General features: G+C 36.5%; 1 protein-coding gene across 2 annotated transcripts in view; it reads left to right on the top strand.

The window, feature by feature from the left end:
* Set2 (SET domain containing 2) overlaps positions 1 to 17,495 on the top strand; it is a 552,532-nt gene that overhangs the window by 239,870 nt on the left and 295,167 nt on the right. The window lies entirely within an intron of this gene.

Genomic DNA, 17,495 nt, shown 5'->3' with positions numbered 1-17,495 from the left:
GATCATCTTCAATTCCTTGTGCACAGTTCATTAAGATATGGGTCGGGAACAGCCTTCGTTAAATGCTTCAGTCAGTTGCTGCACACAGGAAGTTCTGTTTGTCCCCACAAGCTTTCTCAGACAATAGTGATCTCATTCCTGACAAATTGTTTTAGGATCACAGTTATGCATTTTAGACAAGCAATATGGGTTATTTTTCCACTGATTAAACACCCAGGATATTTCACCTTTCGAGAAACTAGTCAGCCCTGCAGTTTTCAAAATTGTGGCTCCAGCCAGACAAGCACTCACAATAAGCCTTTAATGAACTCCAAAAGATCCTTTGTTTTTCCCATTGGGATCAAAACTGTTGACTATTGCTGACCAGCAGTATTCTTAAATAGCTGTGTAGGATACATAGCAATGCACACGATCAAGTATTTTGTATATGCGTTGCGTGAGTGATTACGTATATCTGCATAAAAGGTTTTTATAATACAGTGTCTGGTATGTGTAGTTAGGTTATGAGGATGCAACTGTTGTCTAGTTTAAAAACTATAAATAAGCAACACAGAATGTTATTATCTAGAAATTGCGAGAACAGGATCTAGTTTAAATTTGTACTAACAAATGTTGCAACCCAAATAGACTTGTCAGCTTAAACTAGAAATAAGGTTATTATTTATCCAATTTCAGTATTCTTTTGAATTTCAGTTTTCTCAATTCTAACCTACATTCCTTATACAACACTGATGTGCTTATTGGCTCTTTGATGCATGCATCGTGTATGGGATCGGTGTAGATGACATTTCCTTTTGAAATGCTGTTAACTCTTTCATGTGCTCATCATTTGACTATGATTATAGTGACTTTATAATGAACCATTGTTCTTCTTCATAGGCTATCAATTTGCATGTTGCTGCATTCTGTGACTTGAGATTGTACATACTACTGAGTTTTAAATTTTGCACTGACATTGATAGATAAATGCATTCTTTCACGTAGCATTTTTGTATAACTATAACAATTATATGTTTTGCCTTTGTTTAGCATTCAGGTTGTGCTTTGTAAATTACAATTCCAGTATGATTACAATTTGTGATTTTAATGGTATTTTTATAGTTTATTGTTATATAATGTTGTAGTTCATTTATAGTATCTAGAATTTTGTGTTTCTAAAAGTCTTCACAATTTTTTCTATTCAAAACATTAGTAGTGCTTACCAAGATACTGGTTAAATGGATGTGTGGGAAAAAAAAAAAAAAAACTTAGTGCAGCTGTTGTTTTATCATCTTTCTATTTATAGCATTGCTTGTCAGTTATTGTTGGATTATCTAAGATCTGAAGTGTTGTTTGATCTGATTAGAGATTTTAACACCTTTTTACAGAATTTAGCTTTGATTCCTATGTAGGGTTCACATGTAAGCAGTTTACCACAGGGTTGTCCATTATGAAATTGTTAAGCTATGACGTCCAAGAGGAAGAACATTGTAATGATGTAGCTTACATTTGTGAGAGAGAGAGAGATGGGGAGGAGATGCAATTGCACCTCCCACTTATGCCAGTTAGATATGAAACTCATCAAGTGAGGCACCATAGCAGTACTCACAAGAAAGAGAAATTTGGTCATGCATGCATATCATATCTTCCAACCATTCTCTGAACTTGGTGTATCTGTATCCAAAACTCTGAAAGGTTGTAATGTACTACTTATTATGAGGCTCATGTTAAACCGCTTGCAAGCACCAGTTTTCATCATAAACTAGGATCCCACCTGCAGAACATGTTTCTCTGCATGCTTAGACTTAAGAAAAGCAAATTACTTTTCATGTCTGAATCTGCATCAGTGCTTTCTAATCTTCATTATCAAAATTTGTAAAGATGCCTGGTATATTTCACCCACCCTGACGACTTGGATGAAATATACCAGGCATCTTTACACCCCCATTTCCAAGTTATTTTAATTTCATCAATACACTTGCCATTCATGTTTAATCACTGGATGTGTCTTGTAGCTAAATAATAAGGTTATCATGTCTCTTTTACAACAATTACCACTACAACTCAGAAGGAGCTTCCGATGATAGTACTAACTCAGTATGTGTGCTGTAACAAAAATACAATAAATTAGAATGTAGAATCTTCCCGGACTCATTTCAACTCCAAAGATTTAACTGTGAATTGCAAATTTGCAAATATGATCACTAGATAATACCACAAACCCTTAGGTCTGGCTTTATCGATGTTGAAAAGGCACTTGATTCAATCTCAGTGTTAGCTATTTTAAAAATGCTAAAAAAATCAAGCAATTGAAAAACTTATATTGATATAACTCAGGTGTAAGAGGACAAGATATTACAGCTGTTGCACAAATGGAATAAGAATTCAGCAATAGGGAATGATGGGATATCAGCACATGTGCTAAAAGAGCATTCAGCTGAACTGGCTATTTCTTTTATCAGACTGTTTAATATGAGTCTCAGAACAGGGAAGATTCCATAGGAATGAAAAGAATGTATGTTAATCCCATTGCACGAGCATTGGGATGTAGAGACCAGTGTATCCAACTATCAGCCAATCAGTATCTCACTTGGTGGTGGAGATTTTAGAAAAGTTAGTTAGGGCTTGCATTCAGAAATTAGTTGACAGAGAATCTCTACTTTGCAATGAACACCATCGATTTACTATGGGAAGGTCATATTTTAGCAACTAGCTCACATTCTATAATAATGTTATCACTGAGTTAGACAAGCGGAATGGATACACCATGATACTTTTGGATTTTGATAAGTCTTTTGACGGAATACAGCATGGTAGACTATTGCATAAATTGGAGAATATGGGTTAGGTTGGTGTGGGTAAGAGGATGGCTCACTGACAGATTTCAAAAAGTGGTGTATGGGGGGATGTGAGTTTGCAAGATTTAAGGTAACCAGTGGTGTACCACAAGGATCAGTGCTTGGTCCACTGTTATTCAATCTGTACATTATTGATATTGGGAAGGATTTGACAAGCGACATATAGCTGTTTGCTGATGATACAAAGATAGGTAGGGTAATCAGGAATGCAGCTGATATGCAGTACTTGCAGAATGATTTGAATAGGCTGGAATTGGACATGGGGAAAATGGATGTCAGTTCAATGTCAGTAAATGTAAAGGCATTCATTTTGGCATGATTAGATACCCAGTGTTGTATTATATTGATGAGACTATGCTAGAAAAAACTGATCAGGCTAATGATCTTTTCGTGTCAGTGCATAGGAAGTTGAAGTTCAGGGGCCATGTAGCAATGATTGCAAATACAACTCAAAAGATAATTGCAATGCTGAAACGAATGTTCACATGTAAAGATAAGGATGTCATTTTGCCTCTTTAAAAGGACTTGATAAGACCTTGAAGTGTTGTGTGCAGGTCTGGTCTCCTGGTTTCCATTGTGGTTCAGATATAGTTCAAAGGAGAGTGTTAAAAATGATATCAGGATTGTGGAATACTGATTTTGAAGACAGATTCCTTTGGCCAGATTGAGAATTGCAAACACTAGCAAATGGGAGAAAGAAAGTTGATATGATTGAGACTTGCAAACTTCTGAAAGGATCATACAGGATTTCTGTTGATGGAATTCTTCATATTTATGGAGGGTGATGAAGGGACAAGAGGGCATCCTTGAAAGCTGAGAACGAATGCTGCTAAAAAGGCAGTGAGGGCTAGATTTTTCTTTCATAGGGTAGTGCATGATTGGAATGGAATGCCATTGGTTGTTGTGAATGCAAGTAGTGTGAATTAATTCAAGAATAAGTATGATAGCTGGTGCGTGTAATATATAGCCTCCCTCGATGAGTCCCTGACTTCTTGGAGCTCTCTCTTAATAATAATAATATGCTTAGTCATATATATTTGAACTCCATGTATAAAATTAGGAACAAATTGATTTGATGAGTGCTAATATGAATTTGATGAGAAAAAGTATTAGTAGCGAGAATGACGCGGGGAGAATGGGTGCACGTTCGGAAGAGAAGAATGGTGTGAAATAAGGCAAAAAATTGTTAAAAAATCATTGAAAAGAAAACGAGTGACTTGAAAACTATAATGTATGGTAAAAAGGACGAAAGTGAGGTGAATGTGGCAGAAGGCAACGAAATTGAGAGAACAAATGAATCCTGAAATAGCGTGACGCAAGGTTCAAAAGTTGGAAAAATCGAAAGAATGAATGATAGCAAAAGTTGGGCACATGAACTGAAAGTACGCAAACTTAGAAGGATGAATGAGAGTGAAGCAGGGATCGAGAGTTCAAAAATGAGAAAGATTGAATGACAGAGAGAATGTGATGCGAGATTCAAAAGTTGAGTTGGGTAGGATGAGGCAAGAGATGAATGGATGTGGAATGAAATTAAGAAAATTCAGGTGAAAACGATTAAAACAAATCATGTTGGTACGAAAGATGAGCGAGTGGCATTGTATGGCGACTGCATTATTAAAGGTGTGCTGGATTAGAGGATGTACAAGGTATGTTTTCCAGGCAGTAAAATCAGTAGCGTGATTAAGGCATTGGATATGAGGAGGGAGCGAGCAAGAGAGTTGATGGTTTTAATAGGTAGAAATCACAAGACAGAGGATAAAGAGCATGTCAGAATGGATATCAGGAGGCTGCTTAGACGGATAAAAGAGAATAGTGTGACAGGAAAGGTAGTAAGCATGTTGCCTAGGTATGACTGTGGTGAAATGAGGCAGAGAGCAAGGATTATGAATATGTTAGCTGAAATGTGTGAGGAGAAAGCAGTACAGTTTGTTAATGTGTGGAAATGAGTTTGAAGGACGAAGTGAACTATATAAGAGAGATAGACTGCATTTGAGTGGTTATGGTGCGACTCGCTTGGAGAGACTTCTGCTGGGAGGTAGAGAAGTGAGCACAGAGAATGAATCAGATCAAGTGGGAAGTGATGTGGATGAGCAGGAGAGATTGAAAAGGTGGTTATGAATGAGGAAGTGAGTGGAATGAGTATGAAAATGAGAGAATGGGTGGGTGTGCAAGAGGAACAGGGAAACGGAGAGGCTCAGCGTGGACAGGGGTACACAGCATGAGAAAGGTGGATGCTCCAAGAGGATGTAAAACATATGTAGACAGGAAAGGAATTGGATGACCTGGGATCAAGAGAAACACTTGGAATTGAAGAGGGTTATAAAATGAATAAGCAGAAAGGGAAATCGCCCCAGTTGAGCATGGAGAGATCACATCGAATGAGTGGTATCAGTGGAACTAGCTGTAGATCCAGGAATGAGCTGTTGTGTTTGTATACAAATGCTAGAAGTGTAAGAAACAAGCCAAATGAAATGGTGTCCTTTCTATATCATAATATAGAAAGAAACGTCAAACATCTCTCCAGTATTATTATTATTATTGTTGTTCCGGGCAACTCCAAGGAGTCAACAGACTCATCAAGGGAGGCCCTAACATCATGTCAAGAACAACTATTCAACATTCACACAGTATCTATCATACCTTGCCTTGAACTCATTCACGGTTGTAGCATCCACAACAGATTCTGGAAGCTTATTCCACTTATTCACTACTCTCCAAGTAAAAAACCTAGCTCTAACACCCTTGTCAACCACACTCTTGCTCAGCCTCCATTCATGGCCCCTAGTCCTCCCACCACGAGTCATATTTTCAAAAATATCTTCTGGATCAATCTTATAGAAACCCTTCAGTGATTTGAATGTCTCAATCATATCACCCCTCCTTCGCCTATCGACCAATTTCTGCAACCCACAAATCTTCAACCTATTCTCATAAGGTTCATTCGACAGACCTTCTATCATCTTGGTCACTCGTCTCTGGATCCTCTCCACTTCCTCCCCATCACGAAGAAACCCTGATGCCCATAACTGGGCACAGTAGTCCAGATGGGGTCTTATCAAGGCTCGATACAGAGGAACAACAACTTGTTTGTCTCTGCATGTTAAAGTATTTTTCAGAAGCCAAGTGATTTGATGAGCTGATTTAGTCACTTTTGCAATGTGCCCCCTAAACTTCAATTCCCTATCCACCAACACTCCCAAATCCCTGGCCTCATCAATCTCCTGGAGATTGATGGTTCCACCAATGTGATATACTGCTGCTATTCTTTCACCCCAAAGTGCATAACCTTACACTTTGACACATTAAATTGACATCCATTTTTCCTAGCCCAGTCCTCCAAACTATCCAAATCATCCTGTAAAATTTTGACATCCTGTGCACTCATAATTGCTCTACCCAACTTTGCATCATCGGCAAACAAGTGAACATTTCCTCTCAAATCCTTTCCTATATCATTGATGAACAAATTGAAAAGCAGTGGTCCAAGAACAGAGCCCTGTGGCACACGACTAGTCACAAGCCGTCTTTTACACTCCACTCCTGAATAAACCACTCTCTGGTATCTCTCCTTCAACCACCCTCCTATCCATCTCACCAACCCTATATCTATCCCCATCTGCTCTAGTTTACTGATTAGGGTTCCATGTGGTATCCTGTCAAAGGCCTTGGCAAGGTCCAGCAGCATCACTGTAAACCCATTACCCCTATCCAGTTCAGCCGTAACTGTGTTATAAAACGTGAGCAAGTTACTGAGGCACGATCTACCCTTCACAAAACCATGTTGTCCCCAATACAATATCCCATTTTCATCTATCCAATCCTGTATTCTTTTCTTGACTAATTTCTCTAAGACCTTGACAATGATTCCTGATATGCTAATCGGTCGGTAATTTACAACAGCAGTCTTGGAACCACCTTTATGCAGTGGAACTATTTTCCCCTCTTTCACTCCCTCGGGACTAACCCAGACCCGAGACTCAAATTAAACAAAATGGTCAAGGTTACTGACAATTCTTTAGCTGCTTCTCGTACGACACGAGCTGGTATACCATCCAATCCCACCGATGTATTGACATTGAGGTTATGCAATAGACTACTCACCTCCACTTCATTCACCACAATTCCCATATAATCTACTGGTTTATTCGTTTCTGCAATGTCACCACCTGGATGATATATACTTGCAAAGTGCTCACTCAGTAACTCAACTATATCAACTGATTCAGTTACCTCCCTACCATCGGCATTCTTTAAAATCATTCTGCCACGTACATTTTTCCTTTTATTTACTACATATCTAAAAAAACTGTTTAGGATTCTCTTTAGCCTGCATGGCCAATGTTCTTTCGTAATCCTTTTTTGCTTTTCTTACCTCACTCGTTACCCTTCTGGCCTGCGTTTTATACCGTTCGTGTGCCTGCCGGTCACCTTTCTCCTTAAATTCTCTCCATAGTTGTTTCTTTTTTTGCAGCTCAAGCTTAATGGTGTTATTCATCCATTTAACCCTTAGTTGATTTATTATTCGAACTCTAGGTATACAGTCAGCCATTGCTTCATGCAAACACTTCTTAACTGCCTCCCATGCACTATCAACTTCTAGTCCTTGCAGTTGTACATGCCACGGCACTGAACCAATCAAACTCCTAAGCTTGTCATACTTTCCAGCCTGATAATTCTACATGTACCCTGTCTTAATTGAAAATTCCACACCTTTAGCCACCTCCCAAGTCTACACCCCTATGATCACTCTCACCAATTGGTGGCAATGTGGTCATATTTGTTACAGCCAAATCCTCAGATGTAATTACTAGGTCAAGCACTCTCTGACCCCTATTATTTTCCATTACATGCTGTCGCAGATAGTTATCCCTTAATAACCGCATAAAATCCAATTCCTTCCTCCCATGTGTCCTGTCCTCACTCCAATCAATACGACCATAGTTGAAATCTCCCATAATAATTACCATCCTTCCACTCATTTCTTCTATTTGCTTGTGCATACTGTCACCACCATCTTTTCCATCACCTGGTCTATAGCAGCACCCAATTGTATATTTAGTTCTGCTATCCACAATCTCACACCAAATGGCTTCAAATGTGCTCTTTTCTCTATCCTGCAATTCAACTTCTATTCTCCTTGGCTGTAGCTCATCAGCTGTAATCAACAACACTCCTTCCCCCCCACCATTTTATTCTCCCGGTCATTCCTGAACACACTATATCCATCACATTCAATCCCACTAGCTATATCATCTAAAGTCAGCCATGATTCACTAATACCAATAACCTGTGGTCTGGAAGTGCCAACCATGGCCAGAAACTCTTCCTTCTTGTTCCTAATACTCCTAGCATTAGTGTACATGAATTTAAGACCCCCAATAACCCCCAACCCTACCTTGATGCTTTATATTAACTATCCCACTCTGATTTGTTGTCCTTATTCGCTCGGGCATATTATATTCATTCATACATTCAACTGCCTTCCTAAGGACTGCATATCTTCCCTCCCCCCTTAATAGATCTAGTTTCCCTGAATTTGCACATCCACTACATTCAGCAACACTTTCTCAAGTCTACTTACACCATAACCATTCAAATGCAAGCCATCCATCTTATATAGATCCTTTTGCCCATCGAACTCACTCCACACATCCACAAATTCCACACCACTCGTCATACATAACCCACGCATAAAGTCATTCGCAATTATGGCCCTCCTTTTAAACATTTCACTGTCATACTGTGGCAAAAGACTAATCATTCTAACTCTCTCACTCTTTTCTTTTGCTACCTCAAACAATTTATTCAGGTCTTCTATCATTTTCATTTTATCTCCTTTCAAATCATTCGTACCTGCCACAACAATCATTTCTTTCACCCTTTCCTTTTGCTCTCTAATAGACTCAGTTACATCCTTTATGGTCGCAGCAGGTTGGTACGATTTTGTCAAATCCTCTACCTTACACACCTCGTACTAACGAGTCTCCATACAGCACTCTATCCTTCATTTTGTTCATGTTCACACTCATACGCCTATTTTTCCTGTCATACTTTTTATTATTGGCTGGTTCAATCAGTCGAATTTTGCTCATACGCTCTAGCTGCTGTTTTGCCATTTGTATTGCACCATTCAACAAAGCGATCTCACTCGTTGCATCTATCTCATCTTTTTTTATTCTCTGTAAAATCATTAATACTATCATTCACACTTTCTACATTCACACTCTCACAATTCTCTGGTACAACCTCGCTGCTTGTCATATCCCTATTTTCTTCATTCTGAAGTTTGACAAAAATATCACACTCATGATTCGAAATACACTTCAATTTCTCATTCTCCCTACATTTTCTACACACATTCACTCCTTTATTATCATCTAACCACACTCTGACCGCACTCTGCAAAGCGTACATTTCTGAGATAGTACACTGAATCATCTCCTTTACATTACCGTTCTTGAAAGAAGATGGTGAACCATCATTACTGGCCACCATTTTCCTTCGTACTGGAGCCATACTTACTAGTAACATATTTTATCAAATTATAAACACCAAAAACACACAAAAAGATGCACTAAGATAAGTAAGGCAAACAAAACTACACAATATTAAAGTAAATTTATCAACGATAACTGAAAATAACGCTTATCTTATCAGGAGCTTTCACGAACACTACACACTACGAATCCCTCTAGCGGCGACTTCCCGACATAGATTCAATATAACTTGTATGTAACAGTATTGAAGCCAACAGACTTCGATTTGAAATAGCTAAAGTGATCATCAATTCTGATGGTGGGAATTAAATATCCCACCATCAGAATTGAAAGCTATTATTTCCTTAAAACATAACAAAAATGAAATGGTTGCACTAATTGAGTCTGTTCACCCAAAAATTGTTGGAATAAGTGAGACATGGTTAGATGAGGACGACATCCTGACAGGAATAGCGATGGAAGGGTATGATGTCTATCATGAAGAAAGAAGGGGTAAAAAGAGAGGGGGGGGGAATCTTTCTCTATCATCTATTGATGATAAAGAAAGATTTATGTCCATACAAAGTAGAGATGCAAGAGGGAAATAGGGGCAGTGGTTTTGAGGCAGTATCAGAAGTGGTAATAACCAATTCCACAAGGATTACAAAGACCAGGCAAGGTGTGAGATTGAGTGAAATACTTGGTTGGATGTTGTTATAGACCAGGTAATGTGGATGGTAGTGATAATGAAATGTATGATCAAATTAGCGAAGGAAATATGAAACAAGTGATCATTATGGGAAATTTTAATTATGACAGTAGAGACTGGAACGATGAGATAGCAACTGGAAATAAAGAAAATGAGTTTCTTGAGTTTTTGAGAAGTAACTACCTCAGACAGTATGTTACAGAGCAGAGGGCATGTGAGAATTGAGTGTCTTGGATTTGGTCATCTCATTAAGAGGATGTAATTATAAATGAGGTGTCAAATCATCCACCAATTGATGAGAGTGACCATATGGTGATTACCTGGGTGGTTGTCAGCATTGTGAGGACATCTGTGAGAAAAGGGTTTATGTGAAACTACAAGGGAAGTGTGGGGTGTAATTATGAAGAGCTCAGGAGACAGCTTGCAGGTGTAGCATGGAATGAGGAGTTAGCTGGAAAAGAGATCAATGCAACTTGGGGATTTTCAAGAACTATCTAGTAGATTCAATGTCTAAATGTATTCCAAGGATGAGAAGGTTAAATGAGGTATGTATGAAATGGATGAATGAAGATATTAAGTATACCATACAGAGAAAAAAGGCATTATGCAGGCAGGTATAAGTGGTAATAACCAATTCCATAAGGATTACAAAGACCAGGCAAGGAGGGTGATTTGGTTGATAAGGGTAGCAAAAGTGAAGTGTGTGAAGCAGTTAGCTAATGAAGTCAAAAAGAATTCTAGGGAGTTCTTTTCAATATGCAGCCAGCAAAAAAAAAAAAAAAAAAAAGAATGATCATGAAAAGATGACATTGATTGGAATAAATGGTATAAGGACAACTACTGTGGAAGATATAGTGGAGATACTTAATGAGCAGTTCATAAAGGTCTTTCATTCTTGTGAATATGACATCATGGAGAGATTGAGAGCAGTTGATGAGGAGGAGGAGAGACTGACTGTAGGTGAGCAAGAGGTGTATGGGGAGTTGAGCAAACTGGATGTTAATAAGGCTGTGGGACTTGATAATATATCATCACTTATTCTGAAGGAATGTGCCAGGGATTTGATGCTGGCCTTGACACATTTTTTTAATATGAGTCTTGCACTGGTTCAAGTTCCTAAGGAGTTAAAGGAGGTCAAGATTGTGTCACTTCATAAAGGAGTGATAGAACTCAAGCATCAAACTATAGGCCTATAGTGTGTCAAGTGTTGTGGTTAAGTTGTTCGAGAAGCTTGTGAGAACTAGGATCCAGAATTGGGTTGACAACAATGGTATTATCTTTGATGGACAGCATGGATTTGCTAAAAGGAGGTCATGTTTTAGTAATCTACTTACTTATTATAGTAAGGTGAATGCTTCCATGGACAGAGAAGAAGGATACACAGTAATATGCTTAGAAAAGGCTTTTGATAGATTACTGCATGATAAGTTGATAGTGAAACTAGAGCGGATGGGGTTGGATATTAAATTAGTGCATTGGTGACTGGAGACTTGAAGACTGGCTATCTGATAGGTATCAACATGTTGTGTATGGGGGAGCGATATCTAGGAAGAGGAAAGTCACTAGTGATGTGCCTCAGGGGTCTTTTTTAGGGCCATTACTGTTTAACTTGTATATTAATAATATTGGTGAAGATTTGGATGGAGATATTCGGTTGTTTGCAGATGATGCAAAGTTGGGACAAATTATGAAGATTAGAAAAGATGTGGCCTTACAAGAAGACTTGAATAAATTGAGTGATTGGACAAGCAAATGGGCTGTGAATGATTGGAATGCCTTGCCTGAGAGTGTGGTGTCTGCAGAGAATTTGAGTGTGTTTAAAGCATGGTATGATGAGCTGTATGTGTGATAAACGGACTTCCCAGATGAGTCTTTGACTCCATGAGGTCTTGGGTAATAATAATAAATATGAAATTTTCTGTAAATAATGGTGTTAAACAGACAGATGCCATTTCACCCAAATTATTTACAGCAACCCTAGAAGAAATTTTTAAAAATCTGGATTGGAAAGAACTAAATCACTTATGATTTATTGATGACATTGTTCTTTTAGGAAACTCTGTAGATCAACTTCAACAAATGATCAATAAATTGAATGCAGAAAGTAAAAAGAAAGGATTAAATTTATATACAAAGACAAAACAAAAATAATGTGTAATAAATATATCACCAAGAAGCCAGCATAAATGAAAACCTGAAATTGATATAGTAACATCCTATGTTTACCCAGTACAAAAGATCACAGTAGAGTGGGGCTGCAAAGAAGAAATTATACATAGAATTAAATTCGACCAACAAGTTGAGGATTACCCAGAGGAAAATGGAAAAATACAAATTGCAGTGAGCAGCAGGTCATATTGCAAGAAATAGTATCCATAGAATGGAAAGAGCTACAGACCAAGGAGATGATGGTAGGGTGTGATTAAAGAGATTGCCGAGACTTAGTGGCATAGGAAGGTGCAAGATCAAGATAGGACTGAATGGAGGACTTCAGGGAAGGCTTTTGTCTAACACCAGGCAGAAAATTCTGATTAAGAAGTAGTGGATTTAATTGAAAGTTTATGTGAGCTACTGAATTAATGTATATTTGTAAAGGAAGCGAATTTTTGCTTGTTTTTCTGAACATGTTTCTGCATTTCGTTTTTCATTTTGTCAATTGGTACAAGTGGGAAAATTGGGAACATTCAAATAGAAAACAGTGGAAAAAATTAAGTGATAGAAGTCCAGAATTGAATAAAGAGAGGTTATCTGACTTTCTATTCTCTCTTTCTCTCTCTCATGTGTAGTCAGTTCAATAGATATTCATTTCAGTTTTTGAAAGCCAAATGCTTAGAAACATATTTGGCTCAGTGGATGATAATAGTCTCTGGTGGAAAATGATAGTATTCTTAAGAAGACAATAAATAGTAAAATTCTTAGTAAAAGATAACAAAAGAAAGCCTAGAACAAGATGGATATACACTATTAATCAAAATTTCAACATCATATTACAATTTCCAAACTGGCGAAGTAAAGTTTTGGACAGACAGGGTTGTAGGCTCAGTTTGGGCTATAGAGCAAGAAGAAGAAGAAGAGGACTGTTAAATACATGCTTTCTGTTGTAATTTTATTTCTTTTTATATTAGTTATCCCAAAAATGTGGCTAGAAGTAACTTATAGTTTTGCTATGAAATTCTATTAATAGTTTTGCTGATAACAGCAAAGTCCATTTCTCTTTATTTTATAAACAAATCTTGCACTGTCCAAAAAATGCTTTAAGAATATCACATCTAACATCTGAAACAATGACCTGCCTGTTATTTTCCAGCATTGAAGTTTACAAGTTTGTCTTTACTCTGTTCAAAAGCACCAAGGAGGCCATTGTTTAAGACAATAGTTGTGGTGATCTTGAAGTTTGAGTCATTTGGACACCACGAGATTTGTTTATGAAATGAAGAGGAATGCATTTTACTGTCACCAGCAACACTGTATTTCATAGTAAAACTATGAGTCACTTCTAACTACATTATATGTTTTTGGCATTTCTCACGCCTACAAAAGTTTGGTAACCTATTGTGCATTTTATACCATTAATGGACTAAGAGTTAGATAATATGTGAATACCACTCTTGAGACTGAACATAGAACTATCTTTTATTCATACTGTTATTATTGCATGGCACCTCTGTGCAGTCAAATGAACTCAAATTGCAAGAGCGCAATCCACTATTTAAACTCCCATGTACATAATTGCCACTGTTTATACACTATACCATGATCCATTAGCCTCCATCCAACACTGTTAACTGCCACTAATTGTGATTTTGTTCTGTAAATTGCATGAATACTGGGGTTGATTTGCCTAGTACTGTCAAGGCATTTAGCCTATAATAAACATGGTGATGGTATGAACTGGGCATTGAAATTCATCTGTTACTGTGCATTTTATATGGCTTTATCTTGTTGATCATAGTAAAATGTTAGTTGGAGATTATTCACATCACAATGAACATAAAATTATTGGCATATATCTGCTAATGAATTTGTTTCAGCAAATGTCTGTTTACTCAAATTACAAAATCAGAATTTTATATATACTTGTATATATAAAATTCTGATTTAGCCAAGATATCATTAACCAAGTATTATATTTGGTTAATGATATCTGTGACTTCTTAAACGTGTAGTATATTTTTCTTACTTAACTTCCTGATGTTGAGAGAAATACACTTTACATACATATATACTTGTAAACAACTATTTTGTGGTAAGTTATAGATATCATCATTATTATATAAGTCAGAAATCCTTGTTCTGTTATTCAAAAAATAATTAAACCCACTGATGGAGTATGTGACTATAGCACACAGTTTGTCCTTCAGAGACATGGGAATAATTGATATTTATGGATCAGATTTGTCTGACATCCACAATTGTAGAAGTTGAAGGTTTTATAATCTCATGTAGCATGGCATCAGTTACTCATTTGTTCCATAGCATAAAATTTGATGGAAAATCTAGTTCCATTTCTCCCTTTGTGGTTAACCAAAATTTATGATTTCCATCATATCTCAGAACAAAAAACACATTTCTGTAATGCAACGAAATGAAAATCCAGTTTTGACAAAACCCAGTAAACATACCATAAGTATATAGAATATATAGGCTCATATAGTTAGCATGACATGGTGAAGAATCTTTTTCTTACTTTCAGAAAGGATTATGCATCTCTGTCAGCTTGTAAACCATATTATTTTGAACTTTGGTTAGTTACACAATCAACACCTAATTCTGATACTGCCATTTCAATAAAACCATTATTTTCTTCCAGAAGCATTTATAGAATAGTTGTTGAAAATGTTTCCACTTGGTTATACTATTAATTAAAGATACCAAGAAATTATATACTTGGTTTAATCCTTTATTCAAGTGTAAGCAAACAAGTTTGTGCCTGAACTATTTTCGAAACCGGTGTGGATAATGACCCTTCCCATAATTCACAGCATTATACATACCCATAAGGATATGTGCTTTGCATTATGGGATACTAAGGCAAGTGATGTGAAGTTATACACCTTTACCATAAGTTGCCCGTCCTGAAAATAGTTCAGGTGCAAACTTGTTTGCTTACACTTGGATAAAGGATTAAACCAAGTATATAATTTCTTGGCTTCTTTAATTTATATTTACAGAATAACAGTGTAATTTTTTCAGATGTTCAAATATAAAACGTAGAAGCAACTTTAATAATCATTTTATATTTGCCTACCAATAATGATGGGAACGCACAGATATAAAATTTGTGGTAGAAAGTAAGTGATATTGTGCTCTGATTCTCTTCTAATGTGTTGACTACCATTGGCATAATGTATCAACTTGCTGCAAGTACTAAAACCCTGTTAGTATTTTCTCTTCAGTATATATATATATATATGGTTCCAGATTTTTCACAGTAATTACAAATTTTTTTTCTAGTAAATAAAAGCAAAATGTTTTTGGAATTTGCATGTTTATATTATTGGTTTAAAGTTTGTAGCTCATGCAGGAAGAGAGTGCTGAGATCATTAAAGCAAGAATGGTATCATGATTGTACAAACATGTCAGTACATGGTTGCTATGAGCTGCTTATCAATTTGCTGTCAGTGTTGAAATGTAAACATTTTATTTTCAAAAATATATAATTCCTGATATCTTTTACACTTTCTCTGTATCTACAAACTTTTTTTTAGTAAAAGAACTGGATGACATATGGATGAGTAATTCTTTTATATATACCATCCTCTGAGATATCTCATCATGAGTTATCTCATAATATAGACTTCTGAGACAAAATTCATTTACACCTATAAGAAGATAAGTGACTTATAGTAACTGCATGCTGAAATTAATGCCACTTGCTTGTAATGAGTTGGATACTTCTTTCTCACACAGATCTAGAAAATGTGTGTTAGTCCAATTGTGGTGTTGCCATTTCAGCATTTATTTTGCAGATCTCGTTTGTTACTTCTCATTTATTGGCTATTAAAAAAGTATTTAGTTCAGTTTCATTATATTTGTTCTGAACACCAAGCTTCCCTTTCCCCCATTTGAAATACCTGCATCTTATATGAATTATCGTATAGTCTCAAAAAAAAAAAAAAAAAAAAAAAAAAAAAAAAAAAAAAAAAAAAAACGTCCAACCAATATGACAAATACAAGATAATTCATAGTCAGCTCCCTAGTTTAGATAGCAAACTGTAAGTCAGCAATCATTGAGTTAAAGCATTAGTGAATTACATTGCTAGTGAAGGCTATGTTACAATTCCACTCCCCAGTTTGTTCCACAGTTATTCTTTGAAATGAATGCCACTGCAGTGTTGTGTTATTTCAAGCATTATCATGTTGGAAAGTGCAAGATGTGATGACGTAAAAGTGCCAGTGTCCAAACTACCATAATTTCTCCAGGATCGTGTGTAGTAGTCAAGATTCTGTATACTGATTAGTAGGCCTAATCCTCATCAGATGAAGCAATTCCCAGTCATTGCACTGTCCCTTGCATTGCTAGGCCAATATACTCAAAAGTATTCTCAGCACATTTTTACCTAAACACATCCATTAGACTTTATGCGATTCTCCCACCTTCTATGAAACATTCCAAACCCCATATTAGTACTAGGAGTTAAATAATCTAGTTTTCCAGCCTCTAGAGACTAAACATGGTACTTTTTTTCAAGCGACTTCAGACCTGTTTAAAGACATATATAAACATCTACATCTTCAGTGAGATTTGAGTCCCACATCCTGTTTGCTGGAGAGCCTGAAGCACTGTCCAGTTGACCATTGGCTTGCAGATGGTCAGTAACCTGAAATACCCCATTCAGTCAATACCCATTTAGTACCATAATAAGGATTCAGATAATCTGAGAATCCTGCTGTAGATATCAGGCATGCTATAATCTTTTGTCTACATCACCATGGTAGTTTTGCACTGGACAATGAAGTGAAATTCACCCACCACCTAAATGTATTGACATTCATTCATACCATTGTCTCATTTAAAGCTATAGTCTTTCTGTTAGAGAACAAAGCTACTATCTACCTGGCCAGGTCATATCTTTTTTAAAGTTTTAGATAATTTTTAAATGATCTTTTAAAGACTTTTCAGACGATAGTCTTTTGTCAGAAGACTGTCATAATTCCACTTGTTAAGTCATTGGCTTAAAGGTTTGTGTCAAGAATGTGAGTTTTTTTGTTTTTTTTTATAGAGTGAGAGCTTTTTTTTTGATGAAACCAGCAAACATTTTTGTCCAGAAAATCTTTATTGAATAATTCATGACAGTTGTAATTAATGCCAATTTAAAAATGCAATTTCATATATCAAGTCAGAAATATCAAGACACTTCACAGCTTTTCCAAAAGAACTAATTTAATAATAAATTAATTAAAATTTTAAATTTGAAGTGTTCCATTTCTTAATTTTTCATCACTGACTTATTTTTTGGATTACTTAAAAGA

This window comes from Typopeltis vanoorti, chromosome 2 (genome assembly GCF_054136105.1).
Source record: "Typopeltis vanoorti isolate ZY-2024b chromosome 2, IOZ_Tvanoo_1.0, whole genome shotgun sequence".
Taxonomy (NCBI): domain Eukaryota; kingdom Metazoa; phylum Arthropoda; class Arachnida; order Uropygi; family Thelyphonidae; genus Typopeltis; species Typopeltis vanoorti.
This window is presented reverse-complemented; position numbering and strand designations above follow the sequence as displayed.